At 43.1% G+C, this 12,269-nt stretch overlaps 1 protein-coding gene across 1 annotated transcript in view; it reads left to right on the forward strand.

Moving 5' to 3' along the window:
* Positions 1-299: 299 nt before the first annotated feature.
* The window catches only part of PLCL2 (phospholipase C like 2), a 325,894-nt gene continuing 313,924 nt past the window's right edge, over positions 300-12,269 (forward strand). Inside the window, exon 1 of the mRNA XM_069088438.1 lies at positions 300-481. The gene's annotated coding sequence lies outside the window, so the exon portion shown is untranslated. The remainder of the gene's footprint in view (positions 482-12,269) is intronic.

Consider the following 12,269-nt stretch of genomic DNA (forward strand, 5'->3'; position numbering starts at 1 on the left):
TCTGTAAAATAGCAAGTCTGATACAGTACTTAAAATCAGCAACCAAGTAACCCATTTATAAACTCAAGAGTTGAGATGACTGCTACTATCAGAGCCAAGGACTGGTGGAGAGTCATCAGGGTGGGGAAGATTAGCTCCTGCTTTATCCCTAAGGTTCTCTGCCTTTGCACTTTTGCCTCGTTCCTGAATAGTGTAGAAAAATGGCGTTGAGCCAGCCAGTGCCGGATGGCGACCTCAACTCTACATACCTTGGGTTTGTGCCTGGAGATTGCACGAGGGACTGCCTCTGCCTTCAGACTCTGCACAGGCATGCAGCCCTCTTTGTGGGGCTCAGGCAGAGGCTGAGCTGGGGTCCCTCTCTGCAGCTGCTCACAGGCCTTCAAAGAGCCAGAGCTCCTTGGGGTTTTTTCCCCTGGAGGCTGTCTGCCTAGAACAGCCAAGAAGGCCAGGACAAGCTGACCTGGACTGAGGAACCTGAGAGGTAGGACATTGAGGAGGCCCTGTCTGTGAGGGGTTGCTGACGTCCCCTCCTTTCCTTCTGGATGACTGACCTACCTCTTTGAGCTGGGCAGCAGACATGAGGAGGATGTGGGCTTAATGGGGTGACAAAGTTCTTGTCGTTTGACTTAGGACCCATCTGTGAAATACAAATGGATATTTTGAATTCCAGTCTCAGGCTGTACAGACTTTATCCTTTTTTTTTTTTCTATTTGCTTTCTCTTAAACCCATTAGCAGACTCTTATCTGTGTTCATTCCTTCATTTAACAAACATTCAGGAGTGCAAAAGACACATTGCAGAAAGAATGGAATAGACACCAGACCTGGGATTTCATGGGTATGGGGAGCTTCTGGCTGAGAAAACTCACCCTAATACAGGTCAGTCTCTGCTCCCCAAGTTGGACCCAGCTCTGAGAAGTGACACCTAGGGTCCTACAGCCTGGGGATATCTGAGGCACACTTGAACCTCCATCTTACAGCACCTGATCTGCTACACTGCATTGTCTCATGGCAATAATAGCTGATGTTTATTCAGGGATTTTGGGTTTACAAAGTGTTTCATGTTTGTTCTCTCATCTGATCCTTCCAGCAGCCCTGTGAGCTAAGGTCACACAGCCAGGGAGTGTCTGAGCTGGGCTTTGAACTGAGGCCTTCCTATCTCAAGTAAAAGGAGTTTCTGTTATGCAATAGATATGTGTGTCTGTCTGTCTGTCTGTCTATCTATCATTTATCTATCTATACATGTATATATATGCATACACACATGTAGATATATGTATGTGTATTACATGATAGATTATGTATATATACACATATAAACTATATGCATATAGAATATATATACAGCAAAACTATAGTTTATATGTGTGTATACATATATCACACATATAGGGCAGCCAGGTGGCATAGTGAGTAGAGCACTGAGCTTGGAATCAAGAAGACTCATACATGTGAGTTTAAATCTGACCTCACTCACTAGCTGTGTGACCCTGGACAAATCACTTGACTCTGTTTGCCTTAGTTTCCTCATCTGTAAAATGAGCTGGAGAAGGAAATGGCAAACCACTCCAGGATCTTTGCCAAGAAAACTCCAGACGGGGTCATGAAGAGTCAGACATGATTGAAACAACTCAACAAAAGGCATACATATATGTTAACTAACTATATACTCTATAGTCATATAGTTGTATGTAACTATATATACACAATACATGTATATGCGTACATATGCACATGCATGTATGGTGGGTTTTTTTTTAAATAAAGTATTTAAGTGGTTGGGGCCAAAATCAGAACACAGGAGTTGAGTAGAAAATGTGTCGGGAAAATGTAGAGGTATGTAGCACAGACAAATCTTTCAAAAAAAATTTAGCAATAAAAAGAAGGAAAAAGCATTTGACCAGATGGGGTACAAAGGTCAAGGAGAAACATTTTTAGGGTTGGAGAGGCCTGAGCCTGCTTGCAGTCAGTAGAAAGGGAGGAATCAAAGATATCTAACTAACGTAGGAATGACTCATAGGGGAAGATCCCCAAGAAGGCAGGACAGGGACCAAGGGTGCAGGCAGAGGGCTGAGCTTTGGGGAGGAGAAGCCTGAGGAAGATGTTAGAAAGTTAGATGTTAAAAGGTTAGGTCTCAGAAAGGATTCCACGGTCTCAAGGAAGGAAGAGTGGGTGATGATGCCAAAGAGTGTTAAGGAGCAGAGAGCCAGAGGGAGCAGACTTCAGATGCCCTCAATCTTCTCAATCAAGCTGGAGCCTAGATCATTTGTATCCATACCCCCCAGCCTCTAAGGGCACAGTGCCTGACCCATGGCAGGCACTTAAGACATTCCTATTGATTATTGATTAATCAGCTGTGAATGTGTGGTCCAACCCTATTCTCCTAGTCCATTTTCCCCATCCAGGCTTCACTTTGTCTTCAAAGGCAGCTTTCACTCATAGACTGCCACTTAATTGTTTCTCTCGTATAAGGGGTGGGGAACCTGTGGGCTCAAGGCCACATGTGGCCCTCTAGGTCCTCAAGTGCAGCCCTTTGACTGAATCCAAACTTCATAGAACAAATTCCGTTAAGGGAACCAGGTTCCCCACCCCAGTGACCAGATTGTTAAGTGTCACTTGAGAAAGTCATGAAAACGAGTGGATTTTAACTCATCTATATTTGCAGAATATGATGTTAACTATGCCCTTGCTGCTGCTAAACAATTCTCTTCAACCTCATCTTACTTTTCAATGATTTTCTTCTTCCTAACTTTAGAAACTTGACTTCTCTCACCAAGGGAACTGGTAGAAGAACAATATTGTTCACAGGAAGTCTGGTAACACACCCAAAGAAGTCAGATCATCCAAAGAGTGTTTGAAGTGAAACAAGAAGGAAGGCAAACAGACAGAAAAAAAGGGAAAAGATCTGTCAAGCGTTTTATAACTTGTCAGTCAAGAGGCATTTATGAAGTGGTTACTATGCAACTGACCATGCCCTGTGCTAAGCACTGGGGATACAAAGAAAGATGAAAACACTTTTTTGGAATTCTTGCTCCCAAGCATCTCACATCATCACGGGGAGGGGGACGATGGTTAGGATGGACAAAGTGCAAATAGCTGTACATTCAAGATATATGCAGTGTAATAATCTCAGAAGGAAGGCATTAGCGCTGAGAAGACAAAGAAAGGCAACCTTGGGGAAGCTAGAATTTGAGCATTGTCCTGAAAGAGGCCAGGGAAGCCAGGAGATGGGGATGAGGGAAGTTAGAGGATCTGGGTTCAAATCTTGCTTCTGATACATATTACCTATGTGACCTTGGGCAAGTCCCAATCACTCTGGGGTTCAGTTTCCTCATATGTAAAGTTTGATGATTGGATTAGATGACCTTTGGTCCCTTCTAACGCTAAACCTAAATCTAAGTTAGAGTAGTTACTGTCCTGGAGTCCAGTTTCCAACTTGAACTCACAGCCTTTGATTGGAGTCAGGGGTATGTTGGAGCCAGAGTCACAGCCAACTATTAAATTTTCACTTTTAGCATGTGTACCTTGGAAATTAGCCACAGATCAGGGCTTCATTTATTATTTTAATTTTCTAGACTTTAAAAAGTGATGGAGAAAATGTTGACAGTATATATTAAATTTAAAAGTGTGTTGTATGAAATCCTTTTGGAGGGAAGTGAGGGAGGAGATGGTAATTAAACATTTACCAGCATACCTATGATTGGAGTGTTTCGTAGAATTTAGAACTGGAAGGGGCCTTAGAAATCAACTCATCCAATCTTTTCATTTTATATGTAAGAAAACTGAGGTCCAGAGAAGTGGTTGAATAAAGTTACACAGGTAGTAGCCAAGCCAGGATCAGAATTAAGGAAATAGGAATTTCATATTCTGGTTTGCAGGAAAATTATTTCCCTAGAGCATCCTTGGGGGGAGGGCAAATAATTGGACTTCTCCGCGTTTGTTTATTCTCCTTTCACTCCTTTTCTGTTGTTTCCTGTCTGTCAACCACAGTGCTCTCTTTCTGTCTCTCTGTCTGTCTGTCTGTCTCTCTCTCTCTCTCTCACACACACACATTCTCTCTGTCTCTGTGTGTGTCTCTCTCTCACATTCTCTCTGTCTCTCTCTCTGTGTCTTTGTCTCTCTGTTCCTTTCCAGGTAAAGCTCTTATCCTCACTTGCTAATTCTATTTCATGGCCTCTGAAAAGTTTGCACTCTAACCCAAGCACAGTCATATTGATCAGTTGGTCCTGTGGGCCAGGGCTACGTAACATGTACATTTCTTTCTTTTTTTTTTTTTTAAAGCAATTGGGGTTAAGTAACTTGCTCAAGGTTACACGGCCAGGTGTTTCTGGGTGGATGCTAAGTATCTGAGCCTGAATTCGATCCCCAGGTCATCCTGACACTGGGGCCGGTGCTCTTACTCGCTGTGCCACCTGGCCACCCCTAAGCAATTGGGGTTAAGTAACTTGCTCAAGTTTACATGGCCAGGTGTTTCTGGGTGGGTGCTAAGTGTCTGAGCCCGAATTCGATCCCCAGGTGATCCTGACACTGGAGCTGGTGCTCTTACTCAGTGTGCTACCTGGATGCCCCCAGCATGTGCTTTTAAATGTGAACTTTTAAAATGTCAGTGATGCCTACATCCCTAGTACTCTGTCTCGATGTCCATTATTATATCTTTATATCCACACCTGTAGTTAGAGCAAGGTATAATCCAGAACTCGCTGGATGAAGGGAATCCTCGAAGGGCCCACAGGGGCACAACAACAAAAAGGCATTTAGAACTTGGGACTGAAATAGAATCCTTTGTGAGTTATATTCAGAACTCAAAGGGACCTGAGAAGACTTTGAGTCCAACTCTATCATTTTATAGATGGGGAAACTGAGGCCCAGAGACATTAGTGACTTGCCAGAGTCATGCTCATTGTGTCACAGAAAACAGGACTTGACCTTAACTTGGAGGTCTATCCAGTATACCATAGTAGCCTCTCCTGTGTGTACCTAGAATACAGTAGGCACTTAATAAATGCTTGCTGAGGGGCAGCCAAGAGTAAGAGCACTGGCCCCAGTGTCAGGATGATCTGGGGATCGAATCCGGGCTCAGATACTTAGCACCACACCCAGAAATAACTGGCCGTGTAACCTTGAGCAAGTTACTTAACCCCGATTGCTTTTCAAAAAAATAAATGCTTGCTGTTTGACTCCTTGATCTCATAATAAACCAATACAACATTCATTAAGTTCCTGTGATAACAGCCATCATTCATTCTTCACTTTTACAAAGCATTCTTACACATATTTGACCCTCACAGTAGCCCTGTAAGGCAGGTGCTATTAGTGTTATCTTTTTACAGATAAGGGTCGACTTGATCCATGTTTCACTGCTAGTTAGCATCTGAGATAGGATTTGAACCCAGGTCTTCTTGGCTCTGCTATGGCATGCTGCCTGCTGTGTGAAGAGTGTGCTGGTAGGTGCTGTGCAAGGCAGGGCTGTGCCCTTGAGGAACCAACAGCCTGGTAGAAGGGGAAAAGAAGAGGGAGAGAGAGAGAGAGAGAGAGAGAGAGAGAGAGAGAGAGAGAGAGAGAGAGAGAGAGAGAGAGAGAGAGAGGGAGACACCAAAAGAAGTAGGGCCCAAGGACATGAATCATCCCAATTCCTATTCCTTGAGAGAGAGAGAGAGAGAGAGAGAGAGAGAGAGGAGAAGAGAAAAGGGGAGGGGCAAGACTGTTCATTTCTGTATGAGCAGCACCATAGGATTTATATCCTTCAGAATCTAAGGGCAGATGCTTTTAAAAAAAAACAACCAATCCTTGGTACAGGGATTAAGAACCTTTCAGAAGTGGAATGCCAGGTTATTGACTTTTCTGTTGTTTTGAGCTCAGGGAAGGACAGAGAGAAGAGGAAGAGAAAAGTTTGTTACTCTCCAAAGTAAGTAGGGCCCAAGGACATGAATCATCCCAATTCCCATTCCTTGCTCAAAAACATCTCCCCAACAATCCACTACTTTGAGATCCATTTCGATGAACCAGTTGCTCTCTTGATATCTTTCTGGGATTAGCCATTTGAAAGGAGGATTTTTGTTTGTTTGGTTTTAAATATAAATTTATTTGTTTATTTTTAGTTTTCAACATTCACTTCCATAACATATTTTCTCCCCATCTCTCCTCTCCCTCATCTCTCCCCTCCCCCCTCCAAGATGGTGTATAATTTAATGTAGACTCTACATATGCATTCATATTAAACCTACTTCACATTAGTCATATTGTAAAGAAGAATTAGAACCAATGGGAGAAACCACAAGAAAGAAGAAACGAACAAAAAAAGAAAAAAAAAAGAGAGAGAGAAAACGATATGCTTCGATCTACATTCAAACTCCATAGTTCTTTCTCTGCATTTGTACAGCATTTTCCATCGTGAGTCTTTTGGAATTTTCTTAGATCCTTGCATTGCTAAGAAGAGATAAGTGTGTCAAAGTTAGTCATCACATCATGTGGCTGTTACTGTGTACAATGTTCCCCTGGTTCTGCTCACTTCTCTCAGCATCAGTTCATATAAGACTTTCCAGGTTTTTCTGAAGGCCACCTACTCATCATTTCTTATAGCACAATCGTATTCCATTGCATTCATATACCATAACTTGTTCAACCATTTCCCAACTGATAGGTATCCCCTCAATTTTCAATTCTTTGCCACCACAAAAAGAGCTGCTATAAATTTTTGTATATGTGGGTCTTTTTCCCATTTGTATGATCTCTTTGGGATACAGCCCTAGAAGTGGTATTGCTGGGTCAAAGGGTATGCATGTTTTTATAGTCCTTTGGGCATAGTTCCAAATTGCTCTCCAGAATGGTTTAATCAGTTTACAACTCCACCAATAATGCATTAGTGTTCCAATTTTCCCACATCTCCAGCATTTATCATTTTCGTGTTTTGTCATGTTAACCAATCTGATAGGTGTGATGTGGTACCTCAGAGTTGTTTTGATTTTCCTTTCTCTAACTAATAGTGATTTAGAGCATTTTTTCAATAATAACATTTATATCATTATTATTATTTGCTTTTTGGAGAGGGGAAGGTAGGGCAATTGGGGTTAAGTGACTTACCCAAGGTCACACAGCTAGTTTTGTGTTAAGTGTGTAAGGCTGGATTTGAACTCAGGTCCTCCTGATTCCAGGGCCGGTGCTCTATTCACTGTACCACCTAGCCACCCCAAGAACTGGATTCCTTTTTTATATACCTATCCAGAGCATCTCCCAAATCTTGGTGAAGTTTTAAGTAGACCGTACTGTGTTACTTAGGACCCTGGTGGCCCAAAGCCCTAGTACTACTCAAAGATGCGTCTCAGTAAATGGAATCTTCTTCTTCAGAATCCACTAAAATCTTACTTCTATGGCTATGGAGGCAACCCGGGGTTCTCTAAGTCCATACAAACAGGGCACAATCCCCAGAATGTCTTGGCAAGCTAGAAAGGCTTCTGGCAGGGATCAAGCATAGAAGCACTGTATTTGATTAGAAGATTTCTTCCTGGTGTGTCTTGGCCACATTGTTTCATTCTTCAGTGATACTCTTCTGGTTTCTCATCTTCAAGATGACAGAGTTGCCCTACAGTTGTCTTAAAGGTCCCTTCTGATTCCAAGTCCTATGCCTGGGCTAAGTGAACTGGGAGATATTTGGAGGCACATTCATTTTCTAGCTGGAAGGGTCTTTAGAGGTCTTCTGGCCTTACCAACCCCACCACCCCCATTTTACAGATGAGGGAAATGAAGTTCTGCAAGGTAACATGCATTGACTTGGCCAAAGCCACATAGGTAATGAATTACTGAGTCAAGATTTAAACCACCTTTCCTTAACTCCGAATGTGGTGCTCTTCCTATGGTGAGCAGTCTTTTCTTGAGAGAAAGCTGGCTAACTGGAGATGCTATTCAATTTGACAGACATCCGTTTGTTTAACCACTGACTTTCCACCGCAGATTTTTCGACACATGAAGGGAAAGCACTTTTAGCTGAAGGAAATAGAAGGAGTTGGCCTCTGAGAAATGCCTTAGAGAAGAGGAGGGTTTAGACAGGCAGAGATGAAAGGGACATGATTTCTAGGCATGGAGGAGAGACTGCAAGAAATGAGTTCTGGGAACAACTCTGGCTGGAATGGAGAGGACACATAGGGGATTAATGAGAAATGAGCTAGGAAAGGTAGATTTGGATCAGATTGTGAAACCCTGAAATACCAGCCTAGGGAGCTTAGATTTTATCCTAGAGGTATCAGGGAGCTACTGAAGGTTTTTGAAGAGGGGAGTGACATGGTCAGAGCTGTGCATTAGGATGGTTATTTTGACAGTTGTATGATGGATTAGGGAGAAAAAGTAGAAAGCAGGGAGACCAATTAGAAGGCTCTCCAATATTCTGGGAGGCAGAGCTGTCAAAACTTGGCTCCTGGGTGGAGATGAAGGGTGGGTGAGAGGGAAAACTAAAGACTGACATCTAGATTTCTAGCCTGTGTGACTGTAGGGAAGGTTAGGATAAGCTTTATATCATACCTATTACATACCAGGCATCATACTAAGTGCTTTACAAATGTCTTATTTGATCTTCACAATAGTCCTGGGAGCTAGGCGTTATTATTATCCCTGTTTTGTAGTTGAGGAAATGGATATGAACAGGCTTAAGTGACTTGTCCAGGGTCATACAGCTACTAAGGGGGGCCAGATTTGAACTCAGGCTTTCCTGAGTCCAGGCCTGGCACTCTAATTTGACACCTAGCTGTCTCACAATCAACAGAAATAGGAATGAGAGAGAAGTTTAGGGGGCAAACTAATGACTTTGGTTTTAGACACAGTAAATTGGGAGTCCCTGTAGGTCATTCAGGTTGTGATGCCCAGTGAGCGGTTACGGATACAGGTCTGAAGCCCAGGGCAGAGATCAAAGACTATGGACAACCCACAAACCTAAGTGGGAGATCCCCAAATGGGCATAAATATATATATCATCCCATGAAAGAGGAAAAATAGCTTAGACTCTGGAGCACATGTTTGCCTACACTCTCCTCACCAGGTCTTTTAAAAAATCTAGATGACATAATTCTTGGTCAGACCACAGCTAGAGTATTGTGTTCACTTCTGGGCATCACATTTTAGGAAGTGCATTGATCCGCTGGCGGGAAGTCAAAGGAAGGAAAGAAAGACGATGAAGGTCGTGGAGTTTCTGCTCTAGGAGAATGAGCTGAAGGAAGTGGGAATGTGTAGCTTGGAGAAGAGAAGACTTAAGGGAAACAGGGTAACTGTCTTCTAGTCTTTAAAGAGCTGGCACATGAAAGCACATGAAAGGCTGTTGTGATTAGCTCCGGGAGGCAGAACTGAGAGCAAAGCATGGGCATTACAGCGAGGCAGACTTGTGCTTCACATAAGGCAAACCCTCTCCTCTTCCTTGTTGACCATCCACGCCCTTTTCTCCGCTGGGTCGCCTTTGCCTAGAGAGTAGGGACTGTCTCCTTTGCCTGTATTTGTGTCCACGGTGTGTAGTATAGTGCCTTGCACATAGTAAGTGATTAATAAAGGCTTTGTGCATCTATCTTTCCCTCCCAATCTCATGATCAATATATCCATCTATCTACCTAGGCATCCAAGTATGCATGTATGCATATGTAGTCTGAGCTTCTGTCCATCCACCTACATATCTACCTAATAATTTTCACTCACGTCCAACTCTTTGTAACCCGATTTGGAATTTTCTTGGCACAGATACTAGAGTGGCTTTATTTTACAGATGAGAAACTGAGGCAAACAGGGTTAAATGACTTGGTCAGGGACACACAGCTAGTGTCTGAGGCCAGATTTGAATTTGTGAAGATGAGTCTTCCTGATTCCAAGCCCAGTGCTCTATGCACCATGGCTCCCCTTAACTGCCCATGCCCAATAATTAGAACTATCCCAAAGTGGAATGGGAACATCAGAAGGAAGTAGGTTTCTTCTCCTTGGAGGTCTTCAAGAAAATGCCTGATGACCCTTTGCTAGATATGATGTAAAGGAAAAAATTGTTCAGGTAGAGGTAGGATTAGATGGCTCTTGAAGCCCTTTCCAACTCTGAAGTCCAGTGAATCAGTGATTGATTCTCTCCCTAGTTTATGTAGGAATCTCCCTAGGTCATAGGCTGGTGTCTTTGGGAATCTAACAAAGGATTGCTTGAATGAAGTGGCAAAAACTGCTGAGGAAAGAGAAAGAAATTGCCAGGTGGGAGAGATTGTACTTTGGCAGGGGCAGGGGTGGGTGGGACTAGAGAAGTCTGTTCTGGCTCGTCCTGCTCTCTGATCCCTGGGGAAACTCTGCAAAGTCTTTCAGATTCTAGATTACTTGTCACTGCTAAACGTACTCATTGATGCCTGAGCCTGGCGCCGGGGTTTTTCACCACAGGGTGATAACTGTATTTCAATATATTTGGTTTCCCCTGTAATCCTCTGATTTTTACTTTATGCTTTTAAATACATTACTGTGAGAAGGGGGCCTTAGACTTCACCAGGCAGCCAAAGGGGTCTATAATACACAGAAGAAATAGGGGTCCTCATACCATGCTTCTGTCACCCAGTGCAAGGGGCTTAGGTGTGGGCTAAGGGAGATCTGTTACTTTCTTCTGTCCTCTAACATTTTCAAAGCAGGAATTAGCCTCAGACTTGAAACCCTGAAACCGCCATGCCTTCTAGGTTGGGAGCTGGACTGGATTTCTCCTAGGGAAGTTTGCAGCTCTTTCTGTGGCTCCAATTTGGTGAATTAATTACTCAAGATCCCAAGATGGGAGCTTTGGAACGAGAAGGGATCTCAGAGGAAATCTAGCTCCCCCTTCTCCCTGCCATTTTACAGATGAGGAAACAGAGACCCAGGGAGATGAAGTGACTTGTATAAGGCAGCCCAGGTAAGTGTCAGAAACAGGATTTGAACCCTGGTCAGAGTCGACGCTCTTTTCATACTACTGATACTATATTTTCCATACTGTTCTGTGCTGGTCAGTTTCATTGCTCTTCTAGGTTTCAGGCAGTGGGACTATTCATTGACCCTAAATCAGAAGAGAGGAAGGGGACTTGGGGGGCATCCTCCAAGGGTCAGAGGATCATTGATGAGAGTTTGAAGGAACCCAAGAGGTCATCCAGGTCGGGCTAAAAGTCTGCTAGCTATTTAGGGGGTGGGGGATAAAGGCCATTGGTAAAGACCCCTGATGACTGAGCTCTCTCTTCCTTGTTTCCTTCTATCCCTTGTAAACGCAGGAAAACCCTTCTGATTTAACTGGAAAGCACCGTGCGGTCCCTGTGGGACTCTCTCATCGTGGTTTCCATGATGCTTTTTTCTTTCTCTTATTCAGTCAAAGGCAAGTAGCTGCAGACCCAAATTGAATTGCTCTGAATTTCATGCCCCTCTCTTTTTCCCAGAGACAACATCATACAGAAATTACAATTAGGTCCAAATACACCAGGAAAAGATTTTGATTAAGGTGGAATTAAGTGGGGGCAGATTTCATTTTGAAGAGATTTGCATCTTTAAATAGTAATCTGGGCTTTAAAGCATCCCTGTAGGGATGAAAGGCCACCTGAAATCTCAAGAAGTAAGGAGCCCCTCATGATTTCAGAAAGGCTGTGGGTGTTGTTAGAACATCCCATGTTTATGTAGTTCTTTACACTTTATAAGGTAAATTCCTCATAAAGATCCTGTGAAGTAAAGTATCTATTTTACAGGTGAATAAACCTAGATTCAGAGGGCTTATCCAGGTTTACACAGCTATTAAGTAATGAATAAATTTCCCTGGGGGAATTTTCTCTGGCTGTCTCCCATCCCTGGAATTTTTTCCTTTTCTGCTCCAACCTCCTGATTTCCCTGGCTTCCTTCGAGCCCCAACTATTAAACCTCACCTTCTATGAGAGAATTTTCCTGATTCCTTTTTAATGCTAGTGTTATCTTCTATTAATTAGCTCCAATTTATTTTATTTATATCTAGTTTGTGGGCAGCTGGGTGAGCACTGGGCCTGGAGTCAGGAAGAAATCTGTCCTCAGACACTTAGTAGCTGTGTGACCCTGGGCAAACCCTGTTGGCCTCAGTTTCCTCATATGTAAAATGAGCTGGAGGGGGAAATGGCAAACCACTCTAGCATCTTTGAGAAGAAAATCCCAAATGGGGCCCCTAAGAGTAAGATGTGACTGAAAACAACTGCACAACAATTTTTGTTTGTACATAGTTACTTTCACATTGTCCCCCATTATACCGTGAACTCCTTGAGAGCAAGGACTATTTTGTACCTTCTGTCTAGTGCTTAGCTGA

This window comes from Petaurus breviceps, unplaced genomic scaffold (genome assembly GCF_028583685.1).
Source record: "Petaurus breviceps papuanus isolate PSGF00001 unplaced genomic scaffold, PetGlider_PUasm1.0 185, whole genome shotgun sequence".
In the NCBI taxonomy this organism is placed as follows: Eukaryota; Metazoa; Chordata; class Mammalia; order Diprotodontia; family Petauridae; genus Petaurus; species Petaurus breviceps.